The sequence below is a fragment of the Chiloscyllium plagiosum genome, chromosome 25 (assembly GCF_004010195.1).
Source record: "Chiloscyllium plagiosum isolate BGI_BamShark_2017 chromosome 25, ASM401019v2, whole genome shotgun sequence".
Classification (NCBI taxonomy): Eukaryota; Metazoa; Chordata; class Chondrichthyes; order Orectolobiformes; family Hemiscylliidae; genus Chiloscyllium; species Chiloscyllium plagiosum.
Genome location: NC_057734.1, coordinates 24924311 through 24938084, shown reverse-complemented (window position 1 = coordinate 24938084; position 13774 = coordinate 24924311). Strand labels below are relative to the sequence as shown.

The following is a 13774-nucleotide window of genomic DNA, read 5'->3' as shown; positions in this document are numbered from 1 at the left end:
TCCCTATCTTTTATCCTAGCCTGCTGGACCAACTTTCCTCATTCCTGAAGAAGGGCTAATGCCCGAAACGTCGATTCTCCTGTTCCCTAGATGCTGCCTGACCTGCTGCGCTTTTCCAGCAACACATTTCCATCTCTGATCTCCAGCATCTGCAGACCTCACTTTCTCCTCAGTTATTTTGTGATGCCAACAGCATGGCTTCATTTCTTGCTACGAGCAGAAGTTACCTTGAAGGACTTCTCAACCTCTTCCCTTTCCCTGAGGCATGGTGACCTTTCAGATTACACCTACCACCAGTTCTTTCTCTGTTGCTAATGAGAGAACAGCCCTATGGTCTGGTAGGACTATGGCAATTTAATCTTTACATCCAACATTTGCTGATCAGCAACATATAGAAGTTTCACATCTTTACAAAATATTCTGCTTTTCTATTCTTACTACCAAAGTACATAACTCCATATACCTCGCATCATACACTATCTGCCATCTTATTAGTGACTCCTGAAACCTGCTTAATGTCTTTGCAGCTTCTGTGGTCCACATAGACCACAGAAAAGTTACTGGAAGAAAAAGGCCATTCAGCCATTATGCTTATGCCAACTGAATAAAATGGCTGCCCATTCTAATACAATTTTCCAGAATTTAGTCTCACAGGTTGCAGCACTTCAGCAGATTCAAATTATTTTTAAACGAGTTAAGGATTTCTGTCTTAATCATCAAACATGGCTGTGAATTACAGACTCACCACTCACTGGGTGGAAAGGATTTTCCACATGTCCTTTCTAATTCTTATACAAATCATCTTAAATCACCTTAATACTGCCTGTAGGATCATACCACACACTGATTTGACACTGACTTTCCTTCAAGTAGCTGTAATCAGTCCACGTTTACTAGATCATTTCTGAGCTTTGTGAAGTTTGCCAATTTAAACATTGTACCCCGTTCTATCTTTGTCACTTACCATGATGATGCAAAAACCAACTGTACTATGATCACTACTTCCAAAATGGATACACACTGCTAATTCATCCACCTGCCTTGCTTCATTTCCCAGGACTTTAAATCTAGAATTGCACCCTCTCTTTTGGGCTAAAATATGTGACTAAAAAGGTTCTCTTGACTGCAGTTTAATAATTTTGTGTCCTGTGTTCCTTTTACACTGTATCCCAGTTGTTATGATGAATTATAGATGATACTTTCCAGTGTGGTGCTTTCCAGAATCTAGCAAGTTTGGGAAAATGAACACCAGTGGAGCTACAACCTCATTAATCACCTCTTAAAAAGGAGCTGGAATAAAGTCAATCAGACTCTGAGGAAATTAGTAAACCAGATGGATTTTTTCCAACAATCAATAATAGATTCATGGTCATCATAAGACTCTTAATTCAGATTTTTGAAAAAGTTTAATTTAACTACCATTATCTGCTGGGTCCCCAGGACATCATCTGAGTCTCTGTACTCTAACGGGCAGCATGGTGGTTCAGTGGTTAGCATTGCTGCCTCACAGCACCAGGGACCTGGGTTCAACTCCCGCCTTGGGCAACTGTCTGTGTAGGGTTTGCATGTTCTCCCCGAGTCTGCATGGGTTTCCTCCGGGTGCTCCGGTTTCCTCCTACAATCCAAAAGACATGCAGGTCAGGTGAATTGGCTATGCTTAATTGCCCACAGTGTTAGATGCATTCGTCAGGGGTAAATATAGGGTTGGGGAATGTGTCTGGGTGGGTTACTCTTCGGCGGGTCGGTGTGGTCATGTTGGGCCAAAGGGCCTGTTTCCATACTGTAGGGAATCTAATCTAATCTGGAATAACAGGCTAGCAATAATAACACTAGGCCACCGTCTCCCTTACTGTTTTCTAAGTACCTGTCACAAAAGTCACTAAATGTCGGTATACAGCTAATGCAAATAATTAAGAAGGCTATTCTTTATTACAGAGGAACTGAACATTAAATGTTGTTATGCTTCTGTTATACAGAGCATAGTGAGACCATATCTCAAATACCATGAGCAGGAAGGCTGCAGATATATTGAAGCTGGTTCAAAAGAGGTTCATTAGATTGACACCTAGAATAAATATATCATCGGGTTTTGAGAAGATTTGTAGCTCAGGTTGAGGTTCTGGATGTAAGTTTGCTCACTGAGCTGGAAGGTTCATTTCCAGACGTTTCGTCACCCTACTAAGTAACATCATCAGTGTGCCTCAGACAAAGCACTGCTGAAAATTCCTGCTTTCTATTTATATGTTTGGATTTCTTTGGGCTGGTGATGTCATTTCCTGTGTGATGTTATTTCCTGTGGTGAAGTAACTTCCTTTTTCTTTTTCTCAGGTGATCGTAGATGGGGTCTAACTCAATGTGTTTGTTGATAGAGTTCTGGTTGGAATGCCATGCTTCTAGGAATTCTCGTGCGTGTCTTTGTTTGGCTTGTCCTAGGATGGATGTGTTGTCCCAGTCGAAGTGATGTCCTTGCTCATCCATATGTAAGGATTACTAGTGAGAGAGGGTCATGTCTTTTTGTGGCTAGTTGGCGTTCATGTATCCTGATGGCTAGTTTTCTGCCTGTTTGTTCAATGTAGTGTTTGTTACAGTCCTTGTACGGTATTTTGTAAATTACATTAATTTTTCAAGTTCACTAGCTGCTGTTTTAGTATGTTCGTGGGTTTGTGGGCTACCATGATGCCAAGGGGTCTGAGTAGTCTGGCAGTCATTTCTGAGATGTCTTTGATGTAGGGGAGAATGACTAGGGTTTCTGGATGTGTTTTGTCTGCTTATTTGTGCTAGTTGCTGAGAAATCGGTGGACTGCATTCATTGGGTACCCATTCTTTTTGAAAACTAGCCACCAGGATACATGAATGCCAACTAGCCACAAAAAGACATGACCCTCTCTCACTAGTAATCTTTACATATGGATGAGGAAGGATACCACTTCTAACATCCATCCTAGGTCAAGCCAAACAAAGACACGGACGAGAATTCCTAGAAGCATGGCATTCCAACCAGAACTCTTATTAACAAACACATTGAGTTAGACTCCATCTACCATCCCCTGAGAAAAGGAACAGGAAATGATGCCAATACAGGAAATGACATCACCAACCCAAAAAAACCCAAACATATAAATAGCAGGAATTTTCAGCAGTGATTTGCCTGAGGCACACTGAAGATGTTACCTATTAGGGTGACGAAGCATCTGGAAATGAACCTCCAGCTCAGCGAGCAAACCTATGTCCATGGAGAGACTGGGCTGGTTTCCATTGGTGTTTCGATGAGTAAGATGTGACCTCATTGAAGTATATAAGATCCTGAATGGTCTTGACAAAGTGAACATAGAAGGGAAGTGCAAAACTCGAGCCATTGCTTAAAAATTAAGGTCATCCTTTTAGAACAAAGACCAGAGAATTTTTTTTCTCTCATGAGTCTCATAACTCACTGGGGTAGTGTGCCAGAAACCAAGCCCCACAATGCCAAAATTTGTGATTAAACTTTTTTTTAAATGAGTACCGAATACAGTATTCCCAAATTACTTGATTTTCAAACCCAGCTTGATAGAAATTACAGACCAAGTTTCCACACTATTTATTACAAGTAAATAACTACAGATAAACATTTATACACAATCAGTATATAACATTATAAATTAAAACTCTAATGTCCTTATAAACTGCCCTTTATACACAGACAGGAAAAAACACAAGGGCAGAAAGGAAAACTGGAAAAAACTGATCAATAGTCTTTACCCACAAATTATGTTGAGTTGATTCCTCCAATCTGAAAGCTTCTTCCTGGCTTCCCTTTCCCAAATGCTTCCACTGGTTTGCAAGAGGCATAAGGCAGCTGGTTCACTTGTAAAACATGTCTGATTGATAATAAAAGTCATAGTTTACAGCAGCTATGGAAGGAAACTATAACTGATTTTCTTCATGTTTAAATTGAATTTTGACTGCAGAGAACAGAGAAGCCACTTCTGAGTTGGTGGAGATCAAATCCTTGCACTGTAACTTGTTCCCAGCTCAAGCTGTTCAGTGACCTGACAATGAACCACACTGTTGTTGGTAGGTAACAGACACTTGTCATTAATAACTGGTCACCAATTATTTGGTTTAAGGTGCCAAATGATCTATTTCTGCTCTGAATTCATATGTTCATATATATTTATCTGCACCTATATAGCACATAAAGTACTTTTCTATGATATTTATATTTCACTTAGTACATTTGACTAAAATAGTTTTACTACAGCCATACTTGTGGTTAATCCTCGATTACTATTGGACAATAGTGTAATTGTAGTCGGTGTGATAATTGTCTTCGGCCTGATGAAGGGCTTTTGCCCAAAACGTCGATTTTCCTGCTCCTCGGATGCTGCCTGGCCTGCTGTGCTTTTCCAGCACCACTCTAATCTAGACTCTGATCTCCAGCATCTGCAGTCCTCACTTTTGCCTACATTGGGACAGTGCCCACTCCAGGTCATTTTCTGAATAGCTCCAATCATATCATCAACAAAAATAGTAATCTTATGTAATACTGATTTTTGTGGGAAATAACTCAGATTAATTCCTGTTAACAACTACTTTTGGCCTTCAAGGATTCAGCAACTTCTTGACTCTAGTTCATCAGCTAATGTGTAGAGTTACTCAAAAAGTCCAATCAGATTGGTCAGACACCGTTCTTCTCTAGAAACCATATACTGTCGTGTCAGCTGAATGGCCTTTTTCAGCGAACATGTTGTTCATTTTTACTGAGATCTAGCTAATGAGTCTATAGATATCAGGCTCTCCTTTATACAGATTTGTTAAACAGTTTGTAACACAACATACAGCAAACTAGGCCGTTTTAAATTTTTTTTAGATAATTTCTGAAGCATGAGGGTAAACTCGGCTCTCAGCTTCACCCGTTGCCTGGTTACTGACCACTTCCTGTCATTGTCAAGTAACTTCCGTCTAGCAACTGGTGTTTACTTCGTAGGCAGCTTCGTTTTACATTCTCCAGTTTTGGAATTCTCGCGTAAGTTGCTGATTTTTGTTTTCGACTTTCTAATTAATTTCCTAGCGGCTCTTTCTTTAGGGATGGTGCCGTTTATGTATAAAGTTAGGTTCACCTCCATTAGTGGAGGCCTCAAGCTTGCAGCTAATTCGGGATTCTTCAACGTTATCGCTGGCCACGAGCAGCGGCCTCCGTTGTCCTGTCGCCGTCTTTAGTGTAAAAAAGTCTTCAGCAGTTCGACTAGTCAGTCTGATTCAAATCTTCAAAGCTGCATTCCTCCTGGCTCACACGTCCCCGTTGAAGATTCCTGAGTTCGCTGGATAGACACTTAATCAGGCTTATTGTTTTGAGCTATAAGAGAACACTGAAATTCTTGGGGTGTTTGGGCTAAACGGTTAAGACGTTTTATAATCGTCCCCGTTTGAGAAGTAAAGCTTTTTTTAACCGTTTACTTTCATTACCAAATACTATGTTGCCACATCTGTCGGACATTTTAATTTGTATTCAAATTGGCTGAGAGTCATTTCATTAGACTGACATCCGTTACATTCAAATAAATAACAATTTAAACGTAATGGCTTTTCATATTAATTTGAAAACTGTAGGAAGTTCATTAATATCTAGTAATATAACAAGTGAGCACCACTATAAGAGGGCCTTAAAGTAACAAAAGAACAATTTGGGCAGCATGGTGGCTCAGTGGTTAGCACTGCTGCCTCACAGCACCATGGTCCCAGGTTCGATTTCAGCCTTGGGTGACTGTCTGTGTGGAGTTTGCACATTCTCCCCATGTCTGCGTGGGTTTCCTCCGGGTACTCTGGTTTCCAGACCAAAGATGTGTAGTTAGGTGAATTGGTCATGCTAAATTGCCCATTGTGTCCTAACATTAGTCAGAGGGAAATGGGGCTGGGTGGGTTACTCTTCGGAGGGTCGGTGTGGACTAGATGGGCCAAAGGGCCTGTTTCCACACTTTCGGAATCTAATCTAACCAATTTATGAATGGTTTGAAATCAGAACATGCAGAAAAAGGAGATGCTGGACCTTACTGGATAGTGCCCCAAGAGCAAAATGCCCATCAGTAAACTTTAAAACCAGTACTAAATTATAACTTGTCTGGTGGTGAGAAGGGGCTTGTAAGATTGTCATACACTTCTGGGTGGTGTGTTATGTGTCTCAGTATAGTACATTAGTATGTCTTTAAGAGACATGCTTATGTTAACACTACTGTATAAATAGTGCATGACTTGAGGGTATAACTGTCTCAGGTGCAAGCTCACTGGGGAATCACTTGAAGCATGACAGATAATTGTAACCACATAGCATAATACTAGTGGAGACACTTGTGTGTCTATGCGTTGAAGAATTGCATATAATAGCCAGATGTAGTAAATGTCTGTTAAACATTCAATACCATAGTCTCCATGCCTAGTTTCTTATGTCATTGAGAATAATGTAAGGATTCCACATCAGGTAGGTAGCCATGAGTTTTGTCTCCAGCAGGCTAACAGCAGTAACTATTTATGAATAAGAGATTCCATGATCTTTCTGACATATTTTGAAAACTGAATGAAGGTAAACTGCCCTGAATATTAAAGATTTTGGACATTCAGCAGAATGGGCATCTGTGAATTCAGGCAGCTGTACTGACTCATAGATGGGGCTTTGACCATCCAGAGGACAAAGCTAATTTATTTCTGTTAAAAATGTAACTTCTTTCAAGTTACAAAAAAATTTATACACTTAAAAAGGTTGAAGTTACCAACATAATCAGAACCAAAGGTTACAGACCTGTCACACTGTCAAAAGAAATGACAGCAGTTCTGATTTTTTTGTAAAGAGATTGCTAAATGCACAAAAAGAAAATACAGCTTTTAAAGCACTAAATACAACAGTTTTCTACACAAAGAAGGCGTACCTCTGTCCAGACATCAGTTGGTTGCTCAATTTTGTTCTCCAGAAGTGTGAAAGTAGAGGGAAACCATTGAGGTCACCACTCTTTATTTGATATGAATATCATCTAATGGCAGTAACCTACAAATACAAGCCAGCAATTTTTAAAGTACAGGTCTATTACTACTCAAAACAGTACACTTAAAGGGACCGAAACCAGTAAAGGAGCAGCAAGTAACAGATTTTTAAAAAAGGAAACAGCAAAGATGAAAAATTAAAAGTGAGAGAAGCAAAACTAGGGAAAGGAATAAACAAATAACGCACTACGACTCAACTCTTAAAAAGCAAAGACTGCCCAAGAGAAATGGAAGTCAAACACTTTTTTTAATGGTCCGAGCATCCAGTGATACCTTATGGAATTACAGCTGTTCAGGTAACATATGCAGTTCTATTTTACAAGTCAACAGATGATCTCGAGAAAAGAGCTCTAAAATCTTTGCTTCAGCAAAGGGGAGCGTTCCAGAATTAATACTTATGGTCTTTACATGGATGATCAGAAAAAAAATTTGAGAAGTTCTCAAAGGCCATCTTAAGATAAGAACTAACTTTAATAGGTTCCAACTCATTTCACGGAGACAGCAACTGCAAGAATCTATGGACCGGTTTGTTGGAAAAAGCCACACAAAACGCCTCAAAGGTGACGTTTCCAAAGAACAACTGTCAGGCTTCATAATTCATAGGTGGTGAATTGAACCATTGAGTCTGGTCCATCATTCTTTGGCTGATCTGAAAATCCTAAACACCGATTTTCTGCCTTTTCCCCAAACCCTTGATTTCCTTACTGATTATAAGTCTCAGCCTTAAATAAAATTAATGACACAGACTGTACAGCTGTCTGTGGTAAAGAATTCCACAGAATCAGTACTTCCCTCTGAGAGAAGAAATTCTTCCGAATCTGTGTTGTAAATGAATGACACTTACTGTAAGATTATGCCCTCTATTTCTAGACTGTCCCACAAATAACCTCTCCGAACCTACTTTGTCAAATTCCCTATGAATCTTATGTTTCAATAAGATCGCCTCTCATTCTTCTAAACTTTAATGAGTACAGACCCAGTCTGACACCCTCTCCTCATGTAGAAGATATGGGATCAATCTATTGGGCCTTCTCTGGACTGTCTGTCATGCTGGTATCATCCCAACACCCACAAACAGAGCTGCATCAGGACATTATTTAAGCACACTGCAGCACCCAGGAGCTACAAGAATCCGAATGTACAAGAATACAATGTTTTCAACAACAATGGGTACCCAATAAAGCACAGTCTGCCAATTCTTACAAAACAAACCTAAACAAGAAGATGCAACATGTCCAGACACTGTAGCCACACTACCATATATTACAGACATCTCAGAGACGATGACCAGACTACTGGGCGCCTACCAACGCACTAAAACAGCTCTTAATGAATCTAAAGGACCCTGTACCAACAACCAGCAGAACAATATACAAAATACCCTGGAAGAATTGCAACAAACATTATATCGGACAGAGTGGTGGGAAACTAGCCACCAGGATACACGAACACCAGAACTCCATCAACAAACACATTGATAAGGCCCCTATTTACCAACCTCTCAGAAAACGAAGCGGATGTGATATCATTCACCACAACAGACCAAGACACACAAACAGCAGGACAGAACACCAGCACTTCAATGGAGTCTCACTGATGATGTTACTTAGCATGGTGACAAAACCATCTGAGTACAAATCTTCCAGCTGAGCAAGTAAACTTACCACCTAACCTATCTATATCCCTTTGCAAACTGTGTCATCTCCAGTACTTGCCTTCCTATTTATTTTTGCCTCATTCACAAACTTCACAATTGTATATTTGCTGCCCTTGCTGCCATTATTATATATTGTAAATAATTGCAATGCCAGCACTACCCAGTGGCACTCCAGTAGTTAAAGGTTACCATGTTGAAAATGCCCCCCATTCCAACTCTCTGTCTCCGAGGGTATTAGCTAATCCCCAATTTGTGCTAATATACGACCTTCAACACCATGAAATTCAACATCTTATTGAATTTCTTTTAGAAATCCAAATTTATCACATCAGCTGGTTCCCCTTTATCTGCCCTGCTTTTCACCTCTTCAAAGAATTGTGACAAATTTATCTGGCATGATTTCTCCTACATGAAGCCATGCTGACTCTTCGAGAGTCATTACATGAGTGACTGTTTCCATACCAATTAAAACTTTTACGAAGTATCTTTCTGTGCAAAAGGCCATATTTTTGGCACATTACTTATGCGTGTTACACAAAAGAAATCAAATTGACAAGTCATGTGCTTTACATGCTGTCAACACTATTCCTTTGATCAGTAAAGTGCATCTACTCAAAACCTGTCCAGCTTTCCTTGATATCTGCAAAGCATATGACACCAAGGGACAATAGACATGTCTGTGCAGGAAATTTGGTTCCAAAGGCCTAGCCAAACCCCAGAACAAAACACAGGTAACCAACAAACTAGTATAATACCACAATACTCGCAGTATACTGACAGAAAATGTACAAATACAAGCACATCAAGAGGTTCAGGGTCAACCAAACAAAAGCCAAATTTCAGGAGAAAAACAAATTTTCCATATTGTTCACTTCACGCACTATGTTGACTGTAATACAAGCAGAAACTTTTATAGTTAGTACATATGTTCTGCAAAGGCAGGATGACCAACCCTAAAAGCTAAAATCAATAAAGGAGCTGGTGGCAGCATATTACCACCCTGAAAGACATGGACCTTATAATTTACCTCCATGATACAACCTGCAAGGAACTGTGTCTCTCACTCTGTAATGATCACTAGTTCCACGCATTGGGACAATTACACTGCAGTACCAATAAGCAAATTTGACTTTACTTCCCAAAATCTTCTACCTGATAGATACCAGTAGTGTGAGTACTATCCGTAAATACAGATCCTGACATTGTTCCAATACATAAGATTCAAACATGGTGACAGAATGGACCACCTGCAACACATTTGTATCAGTTGAAGTTGAAGGTGTTCTCAAAATTGATCTATTACACTTTGGCAATAGCTGGTATGAATGGTTATAATCAGCAACTGCCAAAAATGAGAAACTACAAGAGTTGCAAAGATCATCTATTATCAAAAATTAAAGAAGAACCTAAGAATTTTGTTCATTTGGCCAAACAGAGACAAGTGAGTTTTGCGAAGATTTGTAGCTCAGGTTGAGGTCCTGGATGTAGGTTTGCTTGTTGAGCTGGAAGGTTTGTTTTCAGATGTTTTGTCACCATACTAAGTAACATCAGTGAGCCTCAGGTGAAGCACTGATGGTATGGCCCGTTTTTTATTTATGCGTTTAGATTTCCTTGGGTTTGGGATGTCATTTTCTGTGGTGATGTCATTTCCTGTTCTTTTTCTCAGTGGGTGGTAAATGAGATCCAAGTTAACGTGTTTTTTGAAAGATCTGGTTGGAATGCCATGCTTCTAGGAATTCTCATACTTGTCCATGTTTGGCTTGTCCTAGGATGGATATGTTGTCCCAATCAAAGGGGTGTCCTTCCTCATCTGTCTGTAAAGGTACTAGTGAGAGTGGGTTATGTCTTTTTGTGACTAGTTGATGTATGGCTAGCCATCAGGATACATGAACATCAACTAGCCACAAAAAGACATAACCCATTCTCACTAGTATCTTTACATACACACAAGGAAGGACACCACTTTGACTGGGACAACACATCCATTCTCAGACAATTCAAACAGAGACACGCACAAGAATGTCTGGAAGCATGGCATTCTAACCGGAACTCTATCAATAAACAGATTGACTTGGATCCCATTTTCCAACCCCCTGAGAAAAAGAACAGGAAATGATATCACCACCAGAAATGAGGTTACAAACTCAAGGAAATCTAAACACATAAATAAAAAACGGACCATACCACCAGTGCTTCATCTGAGGCTTACTGATGTTACCTAGTATGGTGACAAAATGTCTAAAAACAAACCTTCCAGCTCAGCAAGCAAACTTACATCCACAAACAGAGACAAATTTAATATGTCATGAAGGTCATTTTCAAAAGTAAATGAGTCATCGTACCAAAAGCATGCAGCCAAGATATCATGTTCATGTTATACCAGTGACACATGAATATTGAATGCACAACACAACTAGAACACTAGCTAGGGATGAAAGATGAATCAGATATTTAATGATTTGTACATGTACCTGTGCCATGTGCCAAATGTATCAACATCAGTAGTGGAGGGAGTCTCTATATTTCCACGATATTCCACACATTTCTTGGATGAAATAGTAACAGACCTGTTTGTAATACATGAGGAAAATTACATTTTGTGATGGATTACTTCCTCAAATCTCTAATTGACTTAGTGACAGTTGTACTCATTGTGTTACTAACACGAGCATCTCAGTTTATTTTCAGTTTACCTGGTACCATGGAATAATTAATGTCTGACAATGGACTGCGGTTTATTGGAAATTTGTTTAAGGATCTGTACTAAATGGAAATTGATTCATCTGCTATCCATGCCCTCACATCTAGCAGAATGTATGGTCATTCTATCAAATCGATGATCATTGACTAATAAGCACAAAATAAGATTTTTGCATCGCTGTTGCTTGAAACTTGTATAACTTATGCTCACAAAACAATTGTGAACATTGTCTAAGAATAATTAAATTTCACAAAGGAGAATAATGAGTTGACAGGCATAGAGGCCACCACATTTGTGCACTGAGTAGAGAGTGAGAGTTAGAAGTCCAAATACAAATATTTGAATTCCAGCAAAGGTTTCTACAATATACAACCAACCCAGATCATGCCAAATTGTTGCTGATCATGACACCACATTGCAAACTGAACCCAGCTCTCAATGATGCACAGCACACCGATCATGCATGAAGAAAATAATGTAGAACACTCCTATAAAAGTCTGGTGATATCTGGTGATATCTACTAGCAGCGACACAACCAAGTTATAAAACAAATGCAACAAAGAACAAGACACACCTCTCCGCATGGATTTGAACACCAAATAGAACAAGTTGTCAAACCTCCAAGGCTTTATACTGAAGTTTGAAATGTGAGTCTTGTAAACATTGTTTTAGCTGTTCGTGTAATTAACAAATTAATAACTTGCCTTTGTACAACTATATCTTTTTTTAATCTTTGAAAAAATAGGAATATTGTGTTGTGTCACATGGTCAGCATGTTAGTATGTCTTTATGAGACATGCTCATGATATCATTACTGTATCATTAACATCTGCACTGAGGGTATAAAAATCTACTATGGTATCCTATTGGGGATCACTTGAAGCATGACACTACTGAAAGAACATTGCTCTTTTGTAACCAAATCCATAATATTGGGCCAGACACATTCTTGGAATGTAATAATAATAATTGTATATAATAGGCAGCTGTCATAAATGTTTGTTAGATCCTTCAAATGGATAGTTTTTTTTTGTGTCACTTCAGGTAAAGATGCCCCGTAAGAGACAAAACCTAATTCATCTGTTGTCTCAGCACCACTTCAAGGTGACTGTGGCAGGGAAAACACCATTAACTATTTCCTTTGGTGCATTTATAAATAGCTCTGCAAAGAGTTGCAGTGGTTTTTGGGGAGGTTGGCCTGAGCGCTCACTAGTACTGCACAGTCCTTGAGGACACACTGAGATAAATATCAACTACTTCTGAAAGCCTGTTAAACCTAGGGAAAGATGTTTATTGATCTTCAGGTGCAAGGAGCTTGCAAAATAAATGTCGCAGATTCCAAAGTCCACGACTACATGTTGGGAAATAGGTTGAGGTGTGGCACAGACATGACAAAGTCTTGAAAAAGTCCACAGTTTAGGGTTGTCCATCCAATTATATAGGTTATATGTATCAAGGAATGTTTATTTTAATTGGAGCGAGGCAAATAAAGTGCCATGTATTGTGTTTAACTTGCACCTTTGCAAATTTTAAGAATAAGATATTTTTGGGAAAAAATTGAATCAGAATAGTTATTTTTATCTAGAAATATGCAATGCATAATAACATCAGCAAAAGTGAATGTGAAGATGGTATACATGATTCAGACAAATACTGTTACATATCGATTCACTCAAAAGAATTGTCTGAACGCTTGTGCTTCAATTTGGGTAAAAATGATACCGTTTGCATTATAAAGATAATAAAGATATAAGCACCTCTGCAAGTAATAATTCATTAGGAGAAAGTGAGGACTACAGATGCTGGAGATCAGAGCTTAAAAATGTATTGCTGGAAAAGCGCAGCAGGTCAGGCAGCATCAAAGGAACAGGATCCAAACCAAAGGAGTAGCCATGAGCACCTGCATGGGCCCCAGCTATGCCTGTCTCTTCGTTGGATATGTGGAACAGTCCATCTTCTTCAGCTACACTGGCACCACCCCCCCACCTTTTCCTCAGCTACATCGATGACTATATTGGTGCTACCTCATGCTTCCACGAGGAGGTTGAACAGTTCATCCACTTTACTAACACCTTCCACCCCGACCTCAAATTTACCTGGACCGTCTCCGACTCCTCCCTCCCCTTCCTAGACCTCTCCATTTCTATCTCGGACAACTGACGTTTACTATAAACCGACTGACTCCCACAGCTACCTAGATTACACCTCCTCCCACCCTGCCTCCTGTAAAAACCGCCATCCCATATTCCCAAATACTTCGCCTTCGCCGCATCTGCTCCCAGGAGGACCAATTCTAATACCGAACAACCCAGATGGCCTCCTTCTTCAAAGACTGCAATTTCCCCTCAGATGTGGTTGACGATGCTCTCCACCGCATCTCCTCCACTTCCCGCTCCTCCGCCCT

General features: G+C 39.6%; 1 protein-coding gene across 2 annotated transcripts in view; it reads left to right on the top strand.

The window, feature by feature from the left end:
* Positions 1-4908: 4908 nt before the first annotated feature.
* Positions 4909-13774, top strand: part of ift81 (intraflagellar transport 81 homolog) — a 110133-nt gene continuing 101267 nt past the window's right edge. Inside the window, exon 1 of one of the 2 annotated variants that reach the window (XM_043715705.1) lies at positions 4909-5005. The gene's annotated coding sequence lies outside the window, so the exon portion shown is untranslated. The remainder of the gene's footprint in view (positions 5006-13774) is intronic. The other variant, XM_043715704.1, reaches the window with a different exon arrangement.